Consider the following 22,945-nt stretch of genomic DNA (forward strand, 5'->3'; position numbering starts at 1 on the left):
CATTAAAGAAAAATTTTTACCAGAGTAAGAGTGTTTGATAGGAGGAAGGTGGGTGGTATCAAATACTGTTGAAATTAAATTGGTAAACTTTTCTTAGATGATTGGCAATGTGAATCAAAAAGTAAACCATGTGTGTCCCAACATGCAACACTTTGAGTTCTAGTAGATCACTCTCTGAGAACACCAAGTAAAACACCCAAACCCAACCCCAGCGTCGCCGAGTCGATTCTGACTCATAACGATACTAACAAGGGCTTTAATTCATTGCTGCACTGTCCATGAAGCTATGTCCGTATATGACACTGGCAGGATAGAAGGGGAAAGGCTGGGAAATCTACACATTGACTCATGTTCCGCCAAATCTGGAACAACTTCCCCCCATCCTCCCAACCTTTTCAAGTGGGTGATAGTTCTAAGACTGGGCATTCTTGCGCTTGATGTTGTAGGAAGCAGTGACATTCAAGGACATGGTTGTGGTCTTCACTGAGGAGGAGCTGAGGCTGCTGGACTTTGCCCAGAGAAAGTTGTATAAGATGTGATGGTCGAGAACTTCAGGAACCTGGTCTCTGTGGGTGAGAATAACAACCCTCAGGAGTGTCCCTAAAATGCTCAGATTTTCAAGGTTTCGAATGGTCATGGAGTGGTCACCTCAGTTTGGAGGACTGGCTGTCCTACCAAACATTTAAGAAGTAAAATAGAGTAGAAGGAAGGAGCACATTGCAGCCCAAACTCTGGCCAATTGCATGAGTGGTGTGAGAGCCAGTGAGAGAAAGGGGTCATTGGTTTAGAGGCAGATCGACCTATGCTTTAGTAATACATATTTATGCATACGTGTCTGGGTCTTGAAATAAATGGTATTACTTAAATACTGTCATCTTAGAGAAGTGTTTGAGAAACACTGCTTCTTATTACTTGATGAGTATGCAGTAGGAACCCAGATTTCCAGTAAATTGTACATATGGTGTGTTCATTTTACATAGGTGACTTTGAGTGTTCACAGGCCTTCAACCCTTTAAACATCATATATGCCACTTAGAAAGGGCAAAAAGGCTTTTGATGATGAAGACACCAACCCAAAAAGAAAGGGATTCAATTCAGAATCAGCCACTGAGAATCCTTGCAGATTATTGTCCATCTGTTTTGCTTTCTACCTCCTCTATTGCCATCACCCTGACCCAAATTGCTAAACCTCTTTTCTGGATTATTGCAATTCCTATGTACTGATTGCCTACTTGCACCCTTCCTCTCCTTATTCCTGTTTGCCGTTTAGAGGTCAATGAGATCTGTGAGAAATATAAGTCCAATTAAGCCACTTCCATATTCAAATCCTTGATGGCTTCTTATGTTAGCTAGTAGGTGATTCATAAACCAGAGTGAACAAGGTGTTGCAGAACATTTGTGTCTTCAGGTGAACACCTAACCAAGTTCTACTTTCTTAGGTGCCCTTGCGGTGAGTGCATGATTGTGCATGTGCACTTGACTCACATCCTAGGGAAACATTTAAGCATCGTGGTTGTGATCATGCTGAATAATATACTTCAAATCTGAAGAGTGTGGGAAGAGATTTTCTCAGAAATCACAAATTTAATGTCACTAGAGAGTTCGCTCTAGAGAAAAGCCATACTGATGTGAAGAGTGTGGGAGGGGGTTCAGGTGGAGAGACAGTCTAGATAATCATCAGAGAGTCCACTCAGGGGAGAAACAAAATAAGCGTGGGTACTGTGTGAATACAGTCATACCTGAAGTCTTCATCAGTGTCCACGCTGGAGAGAAGCCATGCAAATGTGACACGTGTGATAAAGTCTTCCACTGGACGTCAAAACATCAGTATTGGTATAACATTCACAGAGAAGTAAAATCTTACAAATGTGAGACACATTGTAAACACTTCCAGTTAAGTTCATATCTGATAAGACATCAAAGAATCCATGATGATGATGTATTTTATGGAAGTGATGAGAGTAGAAAGAACATAAAGAATCTGCAGAATAAAGAAATTTTATAAGATGATGTTTTATAAAAATTCATTTGTAACCTGAATTTTGTAATCATCAGTCTTCATATGAGAGACAATATTTGTGTCATTAAAGTAAGTGTTTTAGCCATAGCTTACGAAATCCCTGTAGTCAAGAGATCGCACAACAGAAAACCCATTGTAAGTGATGCAGTAAGGCTTCAGCCAGAACCTTAAGAGTTACCAAATATCACTCAGGAGAAGGCTGGGACTTTCTTGATGAATCTACACAGCCATAAAATGAGTAGCAGCTCTGAGGTGTGCTCAGTACTTGTTTGTTAAAGAATGAAAAGGAAGAAATGTAAAACGTTTGAAAATTTTATCCAGAAGGAGAAAGAGGAAAAAAAAAATCCTGTGAAATGATCATTAGGTGCTATGTAGAAAACTATTATTTGGTACAATGATCCTCAATATTATATTGATGTTAACCTAATTGGCTGCGGTCCTCCTCCCAGCCTATGTTCTCAAGGCATGTTATTATTTGTGCCACCATCTAGTGCAATTTGTCTATTCTCTCATGTTTTTGGTGTCATAGCTAAGAATCTATCGCTAGAAACTAGAACACAAAGTATTATCCCTATGTTTTATTTTGAGAATTTTGTGGATTTATTTTTTACATTTAATTTGTTGATGCATTTTCAGTTAATTTTCACGTGCGTTGTGAGATACAGATTCAGCTTTATTGCTTTCCTTGTGGAAATCCAGGTATCTCTGCACCTTTTATTTAAAGAAAATATTCTTTCCCCCCTCTGTGGAAAGAGACGATGGAAAAGCTCAATATCATCAGTCAGAACAAGGCCAGGGGCCGACTGTGGAACAGACCATCAATTGCTCATATACAAGTTCAAGCTGAAACTGAAGAAAATCAGAGCAAGTCCATGAGAGCCAAAATATGACCTTGAGTATATCCCACCTGAATTTAGAGACCATCTGAAGAACAGATTTGACACATTGAACACTGGTGACCGAAGGGAGGAGTTGTGGAATGACATCAAGGACATCATACATGAAGAAAGCAAGAGGTCATTGAAAAGAAAGAAAAGGCCAAGATGGATGTTGGAGGAGACTCTGAAACTTGCTCTTGAATGTCGAGCAGCTAAAGCAAAAGGAAGTATTGATGAAGTAAAAGAACTGAACAGAAGATTTCAAAGGGCAGCTCAAGAAGACAAGGTAATGTATTATAATGACATGTGCAAAGAGCTGGAAATGGAAAACCAAAAGGGAAGAACACGCTCGGTGTTTCTCAAGCTGAAAGAACTGAAGAAAAAATTCAAGCCCCAAGTTGCAATAGTGAAGGATTCTATGGGGAAAATATTAAATGACGCAGGAAGCATCAAAAGAAGATGGAAGGAATACACAGAGTCATTATACCAAAAAGAATTAGTCGATGTTCAACCATTTCAAGAGGTGGGATATGATCAAGAACCGATGGTACTGAAGGAAGAAGTCCAAGCTGCTCTGAAGGCATTGGCAAAAAACAAGGCTCCAGGGATTGATGGAATATCAATTGAGATGTTTCAACAAACAGATGCAGCGCTGGAGGTGCTCACTCATCTATGACAAGAAATATGGAAGACAGCTTCCTGGCCAACTGAGTGGAAGAGGTCCATATTTATGCCTATCCCCAAGAAAGGTGATCCAGCCGAATGTGGAAATTATAGAACAATATCATTAATATCACACGCAAGCAAAATTTTGCTGAAGATCATTCAAAAATGGCTGCAGCAATACATCGGCAGGGAACTGCCAGAAATTCAGGCTGATTTCAGAAGAGGATGTGGGACCAGGGATATCATTGCTGATGTCAGATGGATCCTGGCTGAAAGCAGAGAATACCAGAGGATGTTTACCTGTGTTTTATTGACTATGCAAAGGCATTCAACTGTGTGGATCACAACAAATTATGGATAAAGTTGCAAAGAATGGGAATTCCAGAACACTTAATTGTGCTCATGAGGAACCTTTACATAGATCAAAAGGCAGTTGTTCAGACAAAACAAGGGGATACTGATTGGTTTAAAGTCTAGAAAGGTGTGTGCCAGGGTTGTATTCTTTCACCATACCTATTCAATCTGTATGCTTAACAAATAATACGAGAAGCTGGACTATATGAAGAAGAACGGGGCATCAGGATTGGAGGAAGGCTCATTAACAACCTGCGTCATGCAGATGACACAACCTTGCTTGCTGAAAGTGGAAAGGACTTGAAGCACTTACTAATGAAGATCAAAGACCACAGCCTTCAGTACGGATTATACCTCAACATAAAGAAAACAAAAATCCTCACAACTGGACCAATGAGCAATATCATGGTAAATGGAGAAAAGACTGAAGTTGTCAAGGATTTTGTTTGACTTGGATCCACTATCAACAGCCATGGAAGCAGCAGTCAAGAAATCAAAAGACACATTGCATTGGGTAAATCTGCTGCAAAGGACCTCTTTAAAGTGTTGAGGAGCAAAGATGTCACCCTGAAGACTAAGATGCGACTGACCGAAGTCATGGTATTTTCAATCACATCATAGGCATGTGAAAGCTGGACAATGAATAAGGAAGACCAAAGAATTGATCCCTCTGAATTGCGACGTTGGCGAAGAATATTGAATATACCATGGACCGCCAGAAGAACGAATAAATCTGTCTTGGAAGAAGTACAACCAGAATGCTCCTTAGGAGCAAGGATGGCGAGACTGCGTCTTACATACTTTGGACATGTTGCCAGGAGGGATCAGTCCCTGCAGAGGATATCATGCTTGGCAAAGTACAGGGTCAGCAGAAAAGAGGAAGACCCTCAATGTGGTGGATTGACACAGTGGCTGCAATAATGGGCTCAAGCATAACAATGATTGTAACGATGGCACAGGACTGGGCAGTGTTTCGTTCTGTTGTGCATAGGGTCGCTGTGAGTCGGAACCGACTCAACGGCACCTAACAACAACAACACAACATTCTGTCCCCCACTATATGTCTTAGCACTGTTGCTGAAAATCAGTTAACCACAGATGTATGAGTTTATTTCTGGACTATGAATTCTATCCCATTGACATGCAAGGCTATCATTTTTCCAGTGTCAGACTGTTTTGATTACTGTAGGCTTACAGTATGTTTTGAAATTGGGAAATGTGAGTCCTACTTTCTGGTTCTTTTGAAAGATTGCTTTGCTATCAGGGCCCCTTGCAGGCTATGCAAATTTGAGGATTGACTTTCCCATTTCTGTAGACAGCCTGTTAGAATTTTGATGGGGATTGCGTTTACAGATACTGGGAGTTAGAACTTCAACAATTCTCCTCGGAGGACACAATCAAATCATCACATCACTCAGTGGGGTAAATAATTGTCTTTTCAACAAATGTTGGCAGGACAACTAGATATCAACATGAAAAAGAATGAATTTGGGCTCTTACACCACACCGTATAAAAAAAAAAAATTAACTCCGAATAGATGAAAAACATCATTGTAAGAGCTAAAATAATAGAACCCTTAGAAGAAATTATACAGGTAAATCTTCATGAGTTTGGATTTAGCAATGGCTTCTTACATATGACAGCAAAAGTAAAAGAAAAAATAGATACACGGAACTTTATCAAAATTAAACTTCTCTGTGCATGAAAATGAAAAGAGTATGATAAAGACAACCCACAGATTGGAAGGAAATGTTTGTGAATCATTTACCTGTTAATTTCCTAGTATTCAGAATATATAAAAAAATTCTTGCAACTCAACAGCAAAAATGGTAATTAAAAATGGGCTAAGGACTAAAATACATATTTCCGTGAAGAAGATAAGTAATTGAAATGACAAGCAATTGAAAAGAAGCTCAATGTTATACGTCGTCATTAAAACCAAACTTGTTGCCGTTGAGTCGATTCCTACTCATAGTAACCCTATAGGACAGAGTAGAACCGCCCCATAGAGTTTCCAAGGAGCACTAGGGAAATGCAAATGAGAAATCACTTTATATCCACTAGGCTGGTATTATTAAATTTCATAATGGAAAATAACAAGGGTTTAAGAGGATGTGCAGAAATTGGAAACTTTGTGTAAAATGGTACAGCCATTGTGGAAAACAGTGTGGTGGTTCCTTAAAAAACTAAAAATAGAACTACCATATATAAAACCAAAAATATGGTCCATTAATTCTGGTCCTAGATATATACCCCAAGGACTCGAAAGCAAAGACTTGGAAAGAGACTTGTACACCAATGTTCATTGCAGTACCATTCATAATAGCCTAAATGTGGAAAAAACCTAAATGTTTGTCAACAGATGAATAGATAAAATGTGATACACAAATACAATAGAATACCACTTAGTCCACAGGAGAAATGAAGTCTTGATACGTCCTCCAATATGGATGGAGCTGGAAGACATTATGCTGAGTGAATTAAGCCAATCCTAAAAGGACAAATATTGTATGACCTCACTTACATAAAACGACAAGAAAAGGACAATGTATAGAGACCAAAGTTTATTAGTGATTACCAGGGATGGGAGGGAGGAGGACAAAGGGGGTTTACAGTGATGGAAAATTGCAATGATTAGGTAGAGTTGCACAGCCAATTATAGTAGTTGTCAATAAGTTGTACATCTGTAAAAACTTGAATTGACAGAAGCATGATAAATATATTTACAAAAACAATTTTAAAAAAAGAATGACTGTTAAAACTGCTTATTTACAATCAAACACCTCAGGGGATTTGGTTCCTTGGTTTGGAGGTTTAGGGTCGTGGTTTCATGGAGCATCCCATTTAATTGATCTAATAATGTATTTTAAAAATCTGTTGTCGTTGAATCGATTTGGACTCATAGTGACCCTATAGGATAGAACAGAACTGTCCCACAGAGTTTCCAAGGAGTGCCTGGTGGATTTGAAGTGCTGACCTTTTGGTTAGCAGCTGTAGCTCTTAACTACTACACCACCAGGGTTTAGTGCTTCTATTCTACCTTCTAATTCATTGTGTTGCACCTGAGTTCTTAAAAGCTTGCAAGCAGCCATCCAAGGCAGAACAATTGGCCTGTATTTACTTGGATCAACAGAGGAAGGAGAGTCAGAAATAGGACAAGGATATGGAATGTGTGTCTAATTGCCTCCAGGAACAACTGCCTTCTTTGCCACAAGACCAGAAGAATTGGAAGGTGCTGGCTACCATTACTGAACATTTTGATCAAAGATTCCATAGAAGAATCCTGATCAAAAGGACAGAATTTCAAATCCTCATGAACTTTAGACTTCCTGGAACCACGGAGGGTGGATGAACTCCTAAACTATTGCCCTGAGATAATCTTTAAACTGTGAACCAAAAAGATACCCTAAAGTCATCTTAGAACTGAACAATAGTTTAGCTTAACTAGTAAAAAATGTCTGCGTTGAGCATTATGCTCTTTTAAGAACTATCAATACTGAATCAAATTGACAACAGCAACTCAAAAGATCAGATAGGAATCTTAGAGGGCAGTGTATGTTAATGTGGGAGGAGCAACTCAGAAAAGGAGGTTGTGAATGGTTGCACAACTCGAAGAATTAATCAATGTCACTAAATTGTACATGTAGAAACCGTTGAACTGGTGTATCTTTTCCTGTGTGTGTTCTCAACAACAACAAAATAGATAAAACTTAGGAAAAAATCTTAAGGGATAATAATAAGGATTGGCGAGGATGTGGAGAAATTGGAGCCTTCATCCATTGTAGATAGGAATGTAAAATGGTGTAGCTGCCTTGGAAGATAGTTTGTCAGTTCCTGTCTTAATTTCCTGGTTGGTGGCTTTGAAGAACAGAAATGTATTTTCTCACCGTTTAGGAGGCTAGAATTTTGAATTCAGTGTGTGGATCTAGGAGCTTGATCCTTCTTTGTCTATTAACCTTCTAGTAGCAGGCAATCCTTAGAGTTCCTGCGCTCGTAAATCCATCTACCTCCATCTTCATCAGCTAGTGCCTATCTTCCCCTGTGTCTGGGTATGCCTGTGTCTGTGCTGCTATTTATATAACTGATAAGTCGTTGGGTTTAGGATCTACCCTGCACTGGTTTGACCTCAACTGATTGACGAGTTACATTACATTAGATGGCATCATGAAAGGCCTTGACATTACATCCACAGGAATAGCGGTTAGGATTTCAACAAGTATTTGGGGGACACAATTCAAACCATGACAGTTCCTCCAAAAGTTAAACCCCACAAAATTGATCTGAAAACAGATAAATACTTGTACACGAATGTTGATAGCAGCACTATTAACAATAGGTAAATGTGGAAACAACACAAATATCCTTCACTGGGTCAATGTTTAAACAAAATACAGTATATACATACAATTCAATATTTAACCATGAAGAGAAATGAAATACTAATACATGCTAAAATGTGGATAAACATTAAAAACATTATGCTAAGTTAAAGATTCTAGAAACAAGGTCATATATGATTCCATTTATATGCACTATCCATAATCGGTAAATCCATAAGTGTGGTAGCTACCATGGGAAACAGGAAGAGGGAAATGGGAAGTGACTGCTTAATGGATGCAGGGTTTTCTTTTGGGGGGGATATTTTGGAATTTAAGAGGTGGTTTTTCACAACATTGTGAATGTACTAAATGCCACTGAATTGTGGTTAATTTTATATGTGAGTTTCACCCTAATAAAAAAAAAAAAAATAGAAGAAAAAGACTGCATTAAATTTTTTCGCCAGATCAACCCTCTCCCAGAAAAAAACAAAATCAAATGATAAAAGACAAACTGGAAGAAATTTGTAATTTACTTAAAAGATAAAAAACTAAAACAGTTGCCATGGAGTAGATTCACATAACAGATAAAGGGCTATGTGATAGTTACTGTTATGTGTCAACTTAGCTAGGCCGTAATTCTCAGTATTATGTAATTATCTCCCATTTTGTGACTGGATATAATTATCCTCCATTTTGTGATATAATGTAATGACCTCTATGATATGATCTGACGTGATCAGCCAATCAGTTGTAAGGGAAGTTTCATTGGGAGTGTGGCCTGCACCCAATATATATATGGACATTCTGGAAAAGCTTGTTTTCTTGCTCTGGACCTTGTCATCATCTGACCTCTGGTGTTTGGAACTTGCGCCAGCAGCTTGTCGTCTGACCCGGCCACTTTGGGATTTGCCAGCTCTGCAATCCTGTGAACCAGCAGCCTTTTTGTCTGGCCTGCTGATGTTGGGATTTGCCAGCTCTGTGGCTCTGTGAGGCAGCAGCCTGTTGTCTGCTCTCCTGACTTTGAGATTCATTGGCTTCTGCAGCCCTGGGAGCCAGCAGCCTGCTGTGTGACCTGCTGATTCTGGGTTTGTCAGCCCCTACAACTACTGGATTCCAGAGAAACTTCCATTCAATGCCTAACCTACATACTTTGGGACTTGCCAGCCTCCGTAAATGCGTGAGCCATTTTTGTGAGAAAAATCTCTCTCTCTCTACATGTCACTGGTTTTGTTTCTCTAGGGAACCCAGCCTAAGACAGGCTAATATTACTAATATATATTAAAGTAAAAACTTAGATATTGAAGGGGGGACAACAAACACCAATAGAAAAGTGAGCAACAAATATGCAGAAACACAAAATATAATCATGACCCTTGAAAATAGGTTCCAAGTCACTCGAAAATACAAATTAAAAATACAATGAGGTATCATTTCTTACCATTGGATTAAGAACACTTAAAAAGCTTAATATCACATTGTGGTTGGAAAATGTGAGCAAAAAATTACTCTCATACATTGCCAAGTGGAATGCAAATTGATTGATACAACCAATACAGAGAGGAATTTGAAAATGTGTAATGAAAGTACTTACATTTATAACATTTAACTCTGCAAACCTAGTTTTATGAATTTACTTTTAAGATGTATCTTCAACAGGGAGAAAATGTAAGCACACAACTTATTTATTGCAGCATCATTTGTAATGGGAAAATCTTGGAAGCAACTTCAAGCCCATTGTCATAGATTGAACTCTGTCCCCCCAAAAATATGTGTCAAATTGATTAGGCCATGATTTCCAGTATTGTGTGGCTGTCCTCCATTTTGTGATTGTAATTTTATGTTAAGAGGGTTAGGGTGGGATTGTAACACCACCCTTACTCAGGTCACCTTCCTGATCCAGTATAAAGGGAGTTTCCCTGGGGTGTGGTCTGCACCACTTTTATCTCTCAAGAGATAAAAAGAAAGGGAAGATGCAGAGAGTTGGAGACCTCATACCACCAAGAAAGCAGCACCAGAATCACAGCCTGTTCTTTGGACCCGGGGTCCCTGCGCCTGAGAAGACTGAGGACAAGGACCTTCTTCCAGAGCTGACAGACAGAGAAAGCCTTTCCCTGGAAGTGACACCTTGAATTTGGACTTTCAGCCTACTTTACTGTGAAGAAATAAATTTCTCTTTTTTAAAGCCATCCACTTGTGGTAGTTCTGTTATGGCGGCACTAGATGACTAAGACACCCATAGATAGTTGCATTGTTACATAAACCATACAATGGAGTTTTATGCAGTTATAGAGAGAATGTACTTATATGGAGTGATTTTTCAGGCTATATTAAGTGAAAATAATCACTGTCAAAAGCATGCTACCTACCTGTTGTATAAGAACAAAAAAAAAAGAAAATGCACATATACCAGATTATTTTCTGAAGAAAGAGCTATGGGGATAATAAATCAGACCAAGTCCACCAAACCCACTGCCGTCGAGTCGATTCCGACTCATAGTGACCCTGTAGGACAGAGTAGAACTGCCCCATGGAGTTTCCGAGGAGCGCCTGGCGGATTCGAACTGCTGACCTTTTGCTTAGCAGCTGTAGCACTTAACCACTACGCCACCGGGGTTTCCTAATAAAGCAGAAGATAATGAAATTGGTTGTATACAGCGGTTTGGCTAAGCAGGGAAGAGGCGCAGCAGGACTGAGAAAGGAGTGTAGGGGATGGACAGAGTGGGGCACTTCTCTAAAATCAAGAATGAGGATAAAGCAGTAAAACTAAAGTCACAGTAGCAAATTAACACATACGTATTTCAAATGAATAAAATAACCATCCTAAAGGGGGAATTTGGCATTGCTGAAGAATATCGAATACACCATGGACTGCCAAAAGAATGAACAAATCTGTCTTGCAAGAGGTACAGCCAGAATGCTCCTTAGAAGCAAGGATGACGAGACTTGGTCTCACATACTTCGGAGATATTATCAGTAGGGACCAGTCTCTGGAGAAGGACAACATGTTTGGTAAAGTAGAGGGTCAGCGAAAGAGAGGAAGACCCTCAATGAGATGGAATGACATGGTGGCTGCAGTGATGGGCTCAAACATAGCAATGATTGTGAGGATGGTGCAGGACTGGGCAGCGTTTCGTTCTGTTGTACACAGGGTCGCTGTGAGCTGGGATCGACTCAATGGCACCTAACAACAACAACAAAGGGGGAAGCGGAACAAATTTAAGGTCCTTTTAACTCAGTATTTAGACTATACGTCCTCATTGTAAAAACAAAAAGGCACATACTGAACTCTAGTTGGGTGGTATTTCAGAATGGAATGAGTTAGTAATTCTGAAACTGGTTTGTATTTTATGATTTAACAAATGAATATATATATATTGGGTAATGGAGTTACAAATACAGAAAGGAGTATGCTGGATTGAATTTGGGTAAATCAGAATGAAAGCTATAGAAATTCAGATATGTGTCCATGTTGTTGTGTGTGTATATGTATACATCAGAGCTACATGTATTTGGTAGCTTTGACAGCTAAAAGGGTCTAAACCAATGACAACCCAGTAGCCACGATCACAGCTAGCACACTGTTTTTGGTGCTAACTACATTTTCCTTCATTGAAACCAAGGCTCTTAGAAGGATTGGCTGATCTCAGGCTGAGGTAGGGCAAGACACGATGAGCCTGGGCCATATAGTATTAGAGTGTAAGTATTCAAAGAGCTCAAAGCATGATGAACGCAAGGCAAAATGACAGAGGAAGTTGCTTGAACAGGATTTGCCTAATCACATCTGAAACAATTTGAGTGTTATATGAATAATATTGGTAGTAAATGTGAATCCTTTAAATAAGAGTCATAAATTCATAGTGGCATAAACAAACAAGAGATGTGGAAAGCCCTCGGTTATAATAGAATGCCACCTAATACACATAGAATAAGTTGGAAAATCACCAGTTTTACATCCATAATAGTAATAATTTAGGCCAGAAAAATCAATAAATGTTAAGGCACATAGATGAAAATTTGATGAAGAATGTAATATAAATATACCCTGAAAGTATCTCCCCACAGAATTCATTGAAAGGGACTTTACAGTTGAGAATCCTGGAGGCTTAATCAACTGTTCAAATGTAACAGCAGCACCAGTAATTGTAAACACTGACAGCTAATACATTCTGATAATGATGTCTTAAGAAAGACAATATCATTCCCATTAAATTCCTGCCAAAAATACATAATGTAAAATCTAATCATGAGGAAGTATCGGACAAGTTAAACTGAGGGATATCACACAAAATATTCAGCTTTACTCTTTAGGAATATCTTTTTTTAATGAGGAAAATAAAAGTTTCTTTAAATCTCCCAGTAGATGTTCTGTTATCTCAGTGGCTAGTTCTATTCATAGATGTCCCTGGGTGCAAAGAAGGTGGGAAGGTGCAATTTAGCTCTTCTGTGTAGTGGAGGCAAGTAAGAAAGAAGGGCTTTGTGATAAGCAGTTGGTTGACCAGCCTACAGTGTCTGTCCCAGATAAACATAGATCGATGCTGGTTACAGTTTCACTGAGAATAGTAAACCTACTACTCATCAGGTAGCATGCTGTCTTAGGCTGGGTTCCCTAGAGATGCAAAGCCAGTAAAGCGTACAAATATATAGAGAGATTTATGTCAAAGAAACAGCTCACGTGATTGTAGAGGCTGGAACATCCCAAGTCCGTGGATTGGATAGAGGCTTCTCTCAATTCATATAGCCGCAGGGGCTGGCAAACCCCAAATCGGCAGGTCGGAAAGCAGGGCTCTTACTCACAGACAGTGAATGTCAATGAATTCCATGATTGGCAGCCAAGACTGAAAGGCTTCTCCTGATTCAGGTAGCTGCAGGGGCTGATGATCCCAAGATCGGCAGGTAAACTGATGGCTCAAATCCTAAGAACCAGAGATCAGACAAACAAGAGGCAGCCGGCAGGATCCAAAGAGAGCAAAAAGCCCCAATGGCTGCTTATATTCGGATGCAGGCCACACCTCTAAGGAAACTCCCTTTAAACTGATTGGCTGTTCATAGTAGTTTCCATCATGAGAATGATCACATTTAAACACTGAGAATCATGGCCGAGCCAAGCTAACACAGGATCTTATCCATCACACATGCCAAGTATTTTTTCATTCACCCAAGAATAAGAGTATTCGAAAAAGTTGGGCTCATTACACATTACAGCACTGCTAGAGCTATTACAGAAATTGAGCTTTTGTGATTTTTTTCCAGTGATTTGGGAGCCGGGCTAAGGAAGCTGGGTTTCTGTCTCCACCGGATGTTGTCAAAAAGTGGGAGCAATTCTAAGATAGTGTACCTCTCTAAATGTTATCTATAGTGAGGACAGACTAGAGCAAAGATAAAGCTGTAATTGTACACAAGCAGTCATTCATTTAGCCAAGAGAAGAGGATATTTGGTATTTTGCGAAGGCATCTAAAAACCAAAATCCCATTGCCATTGAGTCGATTCCTATTTTGAGCAACGCTATAGGACAGAGTAGAGCTCTCCTGAGGATTTTCAAAGCTGTAAATCTTCACTGGAGCCTATTGCCACATTTTTCACTGTGCAAGGGCTAAACCCAAAACCAAACACATTGCAACTGTGTTGATTCCGACTCATAGTGACCCTATAGAACAGAGTAAAACTGCCCCATAGGGTTTCCAAGGAGCACCTGATGGGTTTGAACTGCTGACCTTTTGATTAGCAGTGGAACTCTTAACCACTAAACCACCAGGATTTCCATGCAAAAGCTGGTGGGTTGGAAATGATGACCTAGCTCTTTAACCACTGTGCCACCAGGGCTCTCTTGTGAAGGTGCAGTGACCTTATTTTAGTCTGTGCTTAAATATTATGAAGTGGCCTTCTTTTGTCTCACTTTAGCATGGTCTTATAGAATCCTTGTCTGAAGTTGGTTTTCTGTGAGGTTGTTCATGTGCAATTAGATAATAATATGACCTACATGTGACCTCCAAGCCAGCTTTTGAATGTCAGAGGCTACTCTTTTTTTTCTTTTTCAATCTGTTCAACACAGCGTTGTGCAGCCACTGATTGGGAGAAATTAGATTTTTTAGTGATTGACATTGGAAATTTTCTAGATTGTATTGAGCTTAGGAGGATAGAACACAACATGAGATCTTTATATGATTTCCTTTTTAAGAAAGAAATATTAGATAGGGAAATGTGTATTTTTGAAGAAAAAAGCATCTGATTAACTTCAAATAGTATTTAAAGTGAATTTTTTTATCCTGCTTTATAGTATTTTTAATTCATTTCAACTTATATGTAAATACATCTATTATAATTACTAAATACACTGCAGATATTTTAGTCAAAATTTATGAAGGTAAAAATATGTTAGCACTAAGTCATCTTCTCTCACTTGCAGAATTATACTCATCATTCTCGCATCAAATCATAGGCTTTGGGGTTCAAGAATGACCGTAATGCCAACCTATTCAGCATTTACACTTGCTTGGAGATGTTGGATAATATATTAATTTCTCTGAAATTTGGTGTTTCCTCCTGCAAAGTGGGGAAGATGGCTTTTCTATGAGGTCAGTGTTTCCCCTTTGGTGATAACAAATAGTGGTTGTTTTCCCTGCCAAACTGGTGGTACCAAAGGGAGTTGATACCTTTGTTGCTCCTCAATGCTCCTGCAAACCATTCTAACTCTTCCATTCTTTAAACTGTAGCCTCATACTGTCAGATTATACCAATACTAATCAAGTATTGTTGTTGTGTGCCGTCCAATTTTCCACTCCTAGCAGTTCTACTCTGTCTGTAGGGTCGCTATGAGTCGGAATTGACTCGACGGCACTGGGTTCACCGGGTTAGCGACACCAAGGAGTCAGAAATCTCGTCTGAAGTTGGTTTTTTGTGAGGTTATGCCCAGTTGGAAGCCCTGGTGGCGAAGTGGTTAAGAGTTCGGCTGCTAACCAAAAGATCAGCAGTTCGACCCACCAGCAGCTCCTCGGAAATCTTATGGGGCAGTTCTACTCTGTTCTATAGGGTCACTACGAGTCGATATCGCCTCGATGGCATAGGGTTTGAGCGACCCCATGTGATAAAGCAGAACTGCTCCATAGGGTTTCCTAGGCTGTGACTTTTATGGGAGCGGATCGCAGGTCTTTCTCCGCATAGCAAAACGGCTGCGTGGGTTTGAACCGCTAATCTTTGGAGAAGCAGATCAGAGCTTAAGCACTGCACACCCAGGGCTCCTTATATTGGGCGTTACCCTCCTCTTTTCGAACATTTACGAATCCCCGGAAACGGACATTCCCATTGAGTCCCGGCACTTCAGCCCAGGCAGGCGGGTGTGTGGAATTCTGGGAAATGTAGTCCAGAATCTGTGAGCATTTACGGGCACTTCCGCTCCAGGTACGGGAGATTTCTGCCATCTTTTTCCTCGTGGTGGGTATTCCGCCCTTCGTCTGGAGACAGTTCCAAGCTTCCTGGCCTTGCGTTTGTCACCTGCAACAACCAGGACGTTGATTTGGTGGAAAGAAGTTGAGGCGTAAGTTGAGGTTTGCAAGTCCAGGGCAGCGGTGATTTCCCCTCCTGGAGACTTTTCCTTTTGGGGCGATTCACGCGTCCCTGTGCTGGGGACGGACTCGGGTCGTGCCTCGTTTTATTTGAGGGTCCCTGGGGCTCTCATCCTCCCAATTCGCTTTACTCCACCTTGCACATACGCTGCCAATTCCTCTGGGTGCAGCACTGGCGAGTTACTTCGCCTTTATGTCTCTGGTGCGCTTCTGTAAAAAGGGAATATTAGTAGTTTCGGGAAGGGGCCCAGAAGCACTGGTGGCGGGGTGGTGAAGTGCTGTGGCTGCTAACCGAAAGGTCGGCAGTTGGAATCCACCAGGCGCTTCTTGGAAACTGTGGGGCAGTTCTACTCTGTCGTGTAGGGTCGCTATGAGTCAGAATCCAGTGGAGGGCAAAGTGTTTGGTTTGTGAAGGGGCCCTGGTGGCGCCGTGTTAAATGCTCGGCTGCTAACCGAAAGGTAGGCAGTTCAAATCCACCGGCCACTCCTTGGGAGAAAAGACTTGGTGATCTGTCTGCTCTCATAATAGAATTGTTTTGAAGATTAAAAGAGGTAGTAAAATAAGTCTTAAGACACGTGACGAATGGTGGTTATCTCTTTGTTACCCATAAAAATCCCGTTGCGAGGACTTGTTGATTTCCACGCATGGCGTCCTTCTCTTTGTTAGTACTAGTATTTAATTTTCTGAGAAGCACTCCTATAGGGTCCTTTTTAATAAATAGGAAATTGAAGCCCAGATGGGCACAGTACTTAAAGTCTTCTTCACAAACGCCTCTGTGATAAAACATAGGTTAACCAAACCCTTGCTTAATGTTTGTGCAAAGAATTTAAGTTAACCGAAAAGTAAATTAGCCATTGCTCTTGTTTCCTGAGCGGCCAGTTCTAAGCCTTTGGAATTTCATGAGCAGTTGAGGGGTTTTATTATTTTAAAAGGTCTAGACTATACCTGAGGAATTGTGCAAATGAATGGCCACTTAGTATCCTGCTGGCAGCTGTTCTCAGAAAGGAGGCATTGTTCAAACAAAGGGATTAAGATTAGCCAGAGAACCTCATTGTAAAACCTGTAATCAGTGACAATGAATTGTAAATGTGGAGGTTGATGTATTGTGGAATGTGTTTATGTGTGTATTTTAACCACAATTAGAAAAAAAGAAACCTCGTTGAGCACTCCTGTTTTTCCTCAATAGAGGGGCCTTCCTCTGTGCATAGAGACTAACTGCTGGAATGAACTCTGTATGTTTTCATTTCTTTGTTCTTTATTTTTTTTAACTCTTTGAATCAGAGATACAGTCAGAGCACCTACTGCAGTGACTCTGTCCTTCCTTTCTTCTGAGTAGGACAGGAAGATGGATCTTCATGGATCCATTATGACCGCTTTTCTTGGGAAGGAAGAGATTGCTTCCAGCTGGTCAGGAAATGAAACCCATTGCCAATAAGTCGATTCCAACTCATAGCCACTCTATAGGACAGAATACAACAGCCCTGTAGGGTTTTCAAGGAGCAACTGGTAGACTTGAACTGCTGCTCACCTTTTGGTTATCAGCTGAGCTCTTAACCACTGTGCCACCAGGGCTCCAGCTTGTCAGAGTGAGGAGAATGAACTGTGATGTATAGAGGACAGTGGTGCAATCATTGTACTTCACAGTCTCCTTTCTTTCACCAGCCCCTACCTCTCCAAAAGGACTGCATGGAGGTGGAGGCAATGACTCCTTGGCTACTGGTAGGAGAGCCCCTGTGAGGAGGTCTTGGCGTTCTTCTTCCACAAAAATATTCATGTGTGTTGTAGAGTGTATAACATGTATTCTGGCATGGATTTTGATTTATTGCTAAGTTCTATGCTAAGGGTTTTGTAGAAATTAGTACTGTCAAAGAGAAAAATTATTAACAGCCACCTTGCTTTCATTTTAAGGTTTTCTTAGCCATGAAATCAAGTACTCACTGTAAAGAAATCCCCAACCAAATTTCATTCTGCCAGTGCCTTTTATCCAGAGTTGCTGATCTTTTCTTTTCAGTTCCCAAACCAAGCTTACTAAGTTTGAATTTCAAAGGGCATAGCTGAAGCTGGGTGGGAGGCCTGAGACCACCTCCTGCCCTGATATCATTTGATCTCAGTGAAAGGAAAGGCCAGGGTTCAATCAGTTGAGATTGACCAATAGTTGATGTTCTGTTCCTCTCTCTTCTTTTCTCTTAATAAGCCTCATTGTAACTGACTTTTCGAGCCATTTACTCTTGGTGGAATCAAAATGATGTCTCTATATGCATATATAATAACTGCTCAGGGTGAACCTTATGTTTCAATTTCCTTGGATTTTGATTATTTTTAGCACTGCATGATTCCCTGCCAGGGCTCTGTGGTGTGGTACTGTTTTTTCTCTATTTTAAAGATGATTTATTTACCCTTCGAGCACTGGTGGTGCAGTGATTAAGAGCTAGGCTGCTAACCAAAAGTTCATAGTTCAAATCCACCAGTCACTCCTTCGAAACCATATAGGACAGTTCTTTTCTGTCCTACAGGTTCGCTATGAGTTGGAGTCAACTGGATGACAACAGGTTTTTGGTTTATTTGCCCATAGTCACCCAACTAGTAGGAGGTGGAGAAGGAGCTGGAAACTCAACAGTATGAGACCTGAGCACAAGGTCATCATCCCCTCAATATATTTTCCATGAGCCACAGAGAACTTGCTGGAATCAAATTGATTGTACCTTCAAAGCACAGCTAATGGCCTTGATGACGTCCCTGAGCTTTTAAAAACCATTCTCAACTATTTCATTTGATTCCAAAGAATGTTTTGTGTGTGTGTGTGTGTTTATATACTTTTTTTTTTTTCTCTCGAGAGACTTCATTACTATTTTATTAAAGGTCATTAGCAGAGGTTTACTTTTTCTACTCTGCGGATTCCTTGCCCCTCTTTCCGTGGATGCTGAGAGCTGAGCACTGGCATGGGCCGAGAAAAGACTGGCAAAGGCCATTAAGTCCTTATCTTCCTGGTGATGACCCGGAATTTCTCCTCCTAGCGGATGTTCTGTATGGACATCTCTGGTCCCGTCAGCTGAGTGGCCAGTTTGAGTTCCGGAGTAGAGCTGTCTCCCTTGTCGTGATTGATGGCTTCTGGGGGAAGAGAATGAGCTAGGAGTGATACTCCTTCCTCTGCTGCACGTTGGACCATAGGGAATCTGTGGACTTGTTCCGCTTATGTGGATCCATAGAGATACTCATGGTCTGGACCACCTGCTTGTGGGTGCCAGCCACCCTCAGCTCGTTCAAGCTGAACCTCCTGGCAGCTCAGACTTTGGTTTAATACTTCACCATGTGGTACTGCACTATGGGTGGATACATCAGGATGCAGGGTGCTGTGGGCTTTTCCTTGTTGGGCCTTCTGTCTGTGGATCTTCTGCACTGGCTGGTTGAACCTGTGGCCATGCACCGCTGCCCATCCTTCTGGAAGCGGTGAGTCAGAACCATGCCATTCTGGCTGGGTGCCATGGCCGTCTAAGGCCCTCCTCCAAGTGAAATGGCCTAGTGGAAGAACTGTTTCATATTCCTATAAAACCATACTGTTTTGTGGAGACTTCAAAAAATAAATAAGCATAGAAAGAAATATTTTTAAATACCTATTACTCTAGAATGACCAAAGACCAGATGAGTTGTAGAATGACATCAAGGAGATCATACATGAAGAAAGCAGGAGATCATTAAAAAGACAGGGAAGAAAGAAAAGACCAAAATGGTTGTCGTAAGAGACTCTGAAACTTGCCGTTGAATATCTAGTAGCTAAAGCCAAACGAAAAAATGATGATGAAGTAAAAGAGCTGAACAGAAGATTTCTAAGGGCAGCTCGAGATGACAAAGTAAGGTATTATAATGACATGTGCAAAGAGCTGGAGATAGACAACCAAAAGGGAAGAACGCTCTCGGCATCTCTCAAGCTAAAAGAACTGAGGAAGCAGTTCAATCCTCAAGTTGTAATACTGAAGGATTTTATGGGGAGACTATTAAATGATGCAGGAAACATCAAAAGAAGATGAAAGGAATATACAGAGTCATTACACCAAAAAGAACTGGTCTATGATCAGCCATTTCAAAAGGTAGCATATGATTAGGAACCAGTGGTATTGAAGGAAGGAGTCCAAGCTGCACTTAAGACATTGGTGAAAAACAAGGCTCCTGGAATTGACTGAATATCAATTGAGATCTTTCAACAAACATATGCAGTGCTGGAAGTGCTCACTCCCCTATGCCAAAAAACTTGGAAGACAGCAACTTGGCCAACTGACTGGAAGAGATCCATATTTATGCCTATTCCTAAGAAAGGTGATCCAACCAAATGTGGAAATTATCGAACGATATCATTAATATCACATGCCAATAGAATTTTGCTGAAGATCATTCAAAAGCGCCTGCAGCAGTATACCGACAAGGAACTGCCAGTAATTCGAGCTGAATTTAGAAGAGGACCTGGAACCAGAGGTATCATTGCTGATGTCAGATGGATCCTGGCTAAAAGCAGAAAATACCAGGAAGATGTTTACCTGGTTTATTGACTATGCTAAAGTATTCCACTATGTGGATCATAACAAATTATGAATAACACTGCAAAGAATGGGAATTTCGGAACACTTAATTGTGCTCATGAGGAATGTACATGGATCAAGAGGTGGTCGTTCGAACAGAACAAGGGGATACCACATGGTTTTTAAAGTCAGGAAAGGTGTGCGTCACGGTTGTATCCTTTCACCATACCCATTCAATCTGTATGCTGAGCAAACAGTCCAAGAAGCTGGACTGTATGAAGAAGAATGGAGCATCAGGATTGGTGGAAGACTGATTAACAACCTACATTATGCAGATGGCACAACCTTGCTTGCTGCAAGTGAAGAGGTCTTGAAGCACTTACTGATGAAGATCTAAGGCCACAGCCTTCATTACAGATTATACCTCAACATAAAAAAAAATCCTAACAACTGGACCAATAAGCAACATCTTGATAACTGGAGAAAAGATTGAGGTTGTCAAGGATTTCATTCCACTCGGACCCACAATCAACACCCATGGAAGCAGCAATCAAGAAATCAAAAGACACATTGCATTGGGCAAATCCACTGCAAAAAGATCTCTTTAAAGTGTTGAAAAGTAAAGATGTCACCTGAAGACTATAGTGCACCTGGCCCAATCCCTGGTGTTTTCAGTTACTTCATATGCATGCGAAAACTGGACAGTGAATATGGAAGACCGAAGAAGAATTGATGCCTTTGAATTGTGGTCTTGGTGAATAATATTGACTATACCATGGACTTCCAAAAGAACGAACAAATCTGTCTTGGAAGAGGTACAAGCAGAATGCTCCTTAGAAGCAAGAATGGCGAAACTATGTCTCACATACTTTGGTCCTGTTATCAGGAGAGATCAGTGCCTGGAGAAGGACATGAAGCTTGGTAAAGTAGAGGGTCAGCGAAAAAGAGCAAGATCCTCAACAAGATGGATTGACACAGTGGCTGCAACAATGGGCTGAAGCATAACTATTGTGAGGATGATGCAGGACCAGGCTGTGTTTCATTCTGTTGTACACAGGGTCACCGTGAGTCCAGACTGACTAGATGGCACCTAATAACAAGAACAACATACTAGATTCTTTTAAATGTTACACTAGATAATCATAGTTAATACTGTTATCTGTTAGATAATAGTAGGTAACACTGAATAAAGTACTGTTATGTAATCCACAATCCATATTTAAATGTGTTGTCTTGTCCCAAAATAAGTTTTCTGTTAAGGTTTTCCTCTCAGTTCAAGGTTGAATTTACACATTATCTTTATTCCTCATGTTTCTGTACACTCGAATCATCTAGAATGATTCCTCAATAGGTTTTTGTTTTTTTTTTGAAAAGTGTTGGCAGTTGATTTTGGGAAAGGCCTTAATTTGGCGGTTATCTGCTCTTTTTCATGTCTCAGTTCAGATGACATATTATTGGCAGTGATACCACAGAAGCGGCAAGGTGTCCTTCCAGCGCAGCACGTCAAGAGGCCAGCGATGTGAGTTTGTCCCGGTATTGGTGATCTCATCTCTGTTCACATGGCTTAGGTGAGAATTCTCTTTTGAAAAGTTACTATTTTATCTTTTGTAGATAATAAATTTTGGGGAGGTACATTTATTATTGGCATTCTGTTGTTACGATCAACTTCTCCTGTGTTTGTTTATTCATTCAGATATAAACTTTATATCATTTTGGACTCAGAACCCACTTTTCAGTTTTAGTCTTTTATGATTAATGCTTCTATGAGCATACGTATGCAAGTCTTAATATGGACAAGTCTTTAAGAGGAAATGTGCTTTCATTCTCCTGGGTAGATACCTAGGCAGGGAATTGCTAGGTTGAGTGGTGTTTTCGTGTTTAACTATTTGTGAAATCGCCAAACTGGTTTCCAGAGGGACTTCATTAAACTGTTGTTTCCAGAATACTATATTTTTTTAATTAAAATTACAAATGAATTATTTTATTCCTATTATGTTGATTTATTTTGTTCCTATATGTTTCAATTATTTTTATCAAGGAAGTGAAGCTTAATTGAAAACATTCAGGGATACTAAAAGATTTGCCATCATTTGTGTTGCACTTTTTTATGTCCATAAAAAGTCCTTTTTAGGACTTTTTTGTTTAAAGACAAAAATTCACTTGTTTTCTTACCTTTTAGAAAATAATTTGTCTACGCCAATTTAAAGATTAAGGCAACGATATTAGGGCACACAGTAAAGCCCATTTAACATACTTTCACATGGGACCTTCACTTGACAGCAGTCACATCAGAAGTCCACATATCTGACCATGTTACTTTGGTAGAAATTAAATCTGTAAGGGTAATTGCCTTCTACAGAATATCATGTGATTTCCTATAGCTGCAAAGAGATAAGAACCTTGCTAGAGTTCTAATAGCGTTCCACCTTGCAACAGTCCTGTCTGTAGTGACTCTGTTCCTTCCAGTTTTACAGATGACAGATATGAAGCAATGAGTTGTTACTAATTTGTCCAAGGTGACACTGAGAAGTCAGACCAGGATATCAATGCACATGTGTGTATATTGACCCCAGAGCTGATTCTTATTCAGTGTATTTAACTGTCTGAAATGCTGTTGTACCAGAATTGTAGTGGC

The 22,945-nt window shown here is 40.2% G+C and overlaps 1 protein-coding gene and 1 pseudogene across 1 annotated transcript in view; one reads left to right on the forward strand and one right to left on the reverse strand.

The window, feature by feature from the left end:
• The first annotated feature begins 15,551 nt into the window (after nt 1–15,551).
• The window catches only part of LOC104845434 (zinc finger protein 234-like), a 44,163-nt gene continuing 36,769 nt past the window's right edge, over nt 15,552–22,945 (forward strand). The window contains exons 1-2 of the mRNA XM_010586436.3: nt 15,552–15,770; nt 21,749–21,878. The gene's annotated coding sequence lies outside the window, so the exon portion shown is untranslated. The remainder of the gene's footprint in view (nt 15,771–21,748; nt 21,879–22,945) is intronic.
• LOC135232777 (large ribosomal subunit protein eL13-like) lies at nt 18,206–19,282 on the reverse strand (annotated as a pseudogene).

The sequence above is a fragment of the Loxodonta africana genome, chromosome 11 (genome assembly GCF_030014295.1).
Source record: "Loxodonta africana isolate mLoxAfr1 chromosome 11, mLoxAfr1.hap2, whole genome shotgun sequence".
Classification (NCBI taxonomy): domain Eukaryota; kingdom Metazoa; phylum Chordata; class Mammalia; order Proboscidea; family Elephantidae; genus Loxodonta; species Loxodonta africana.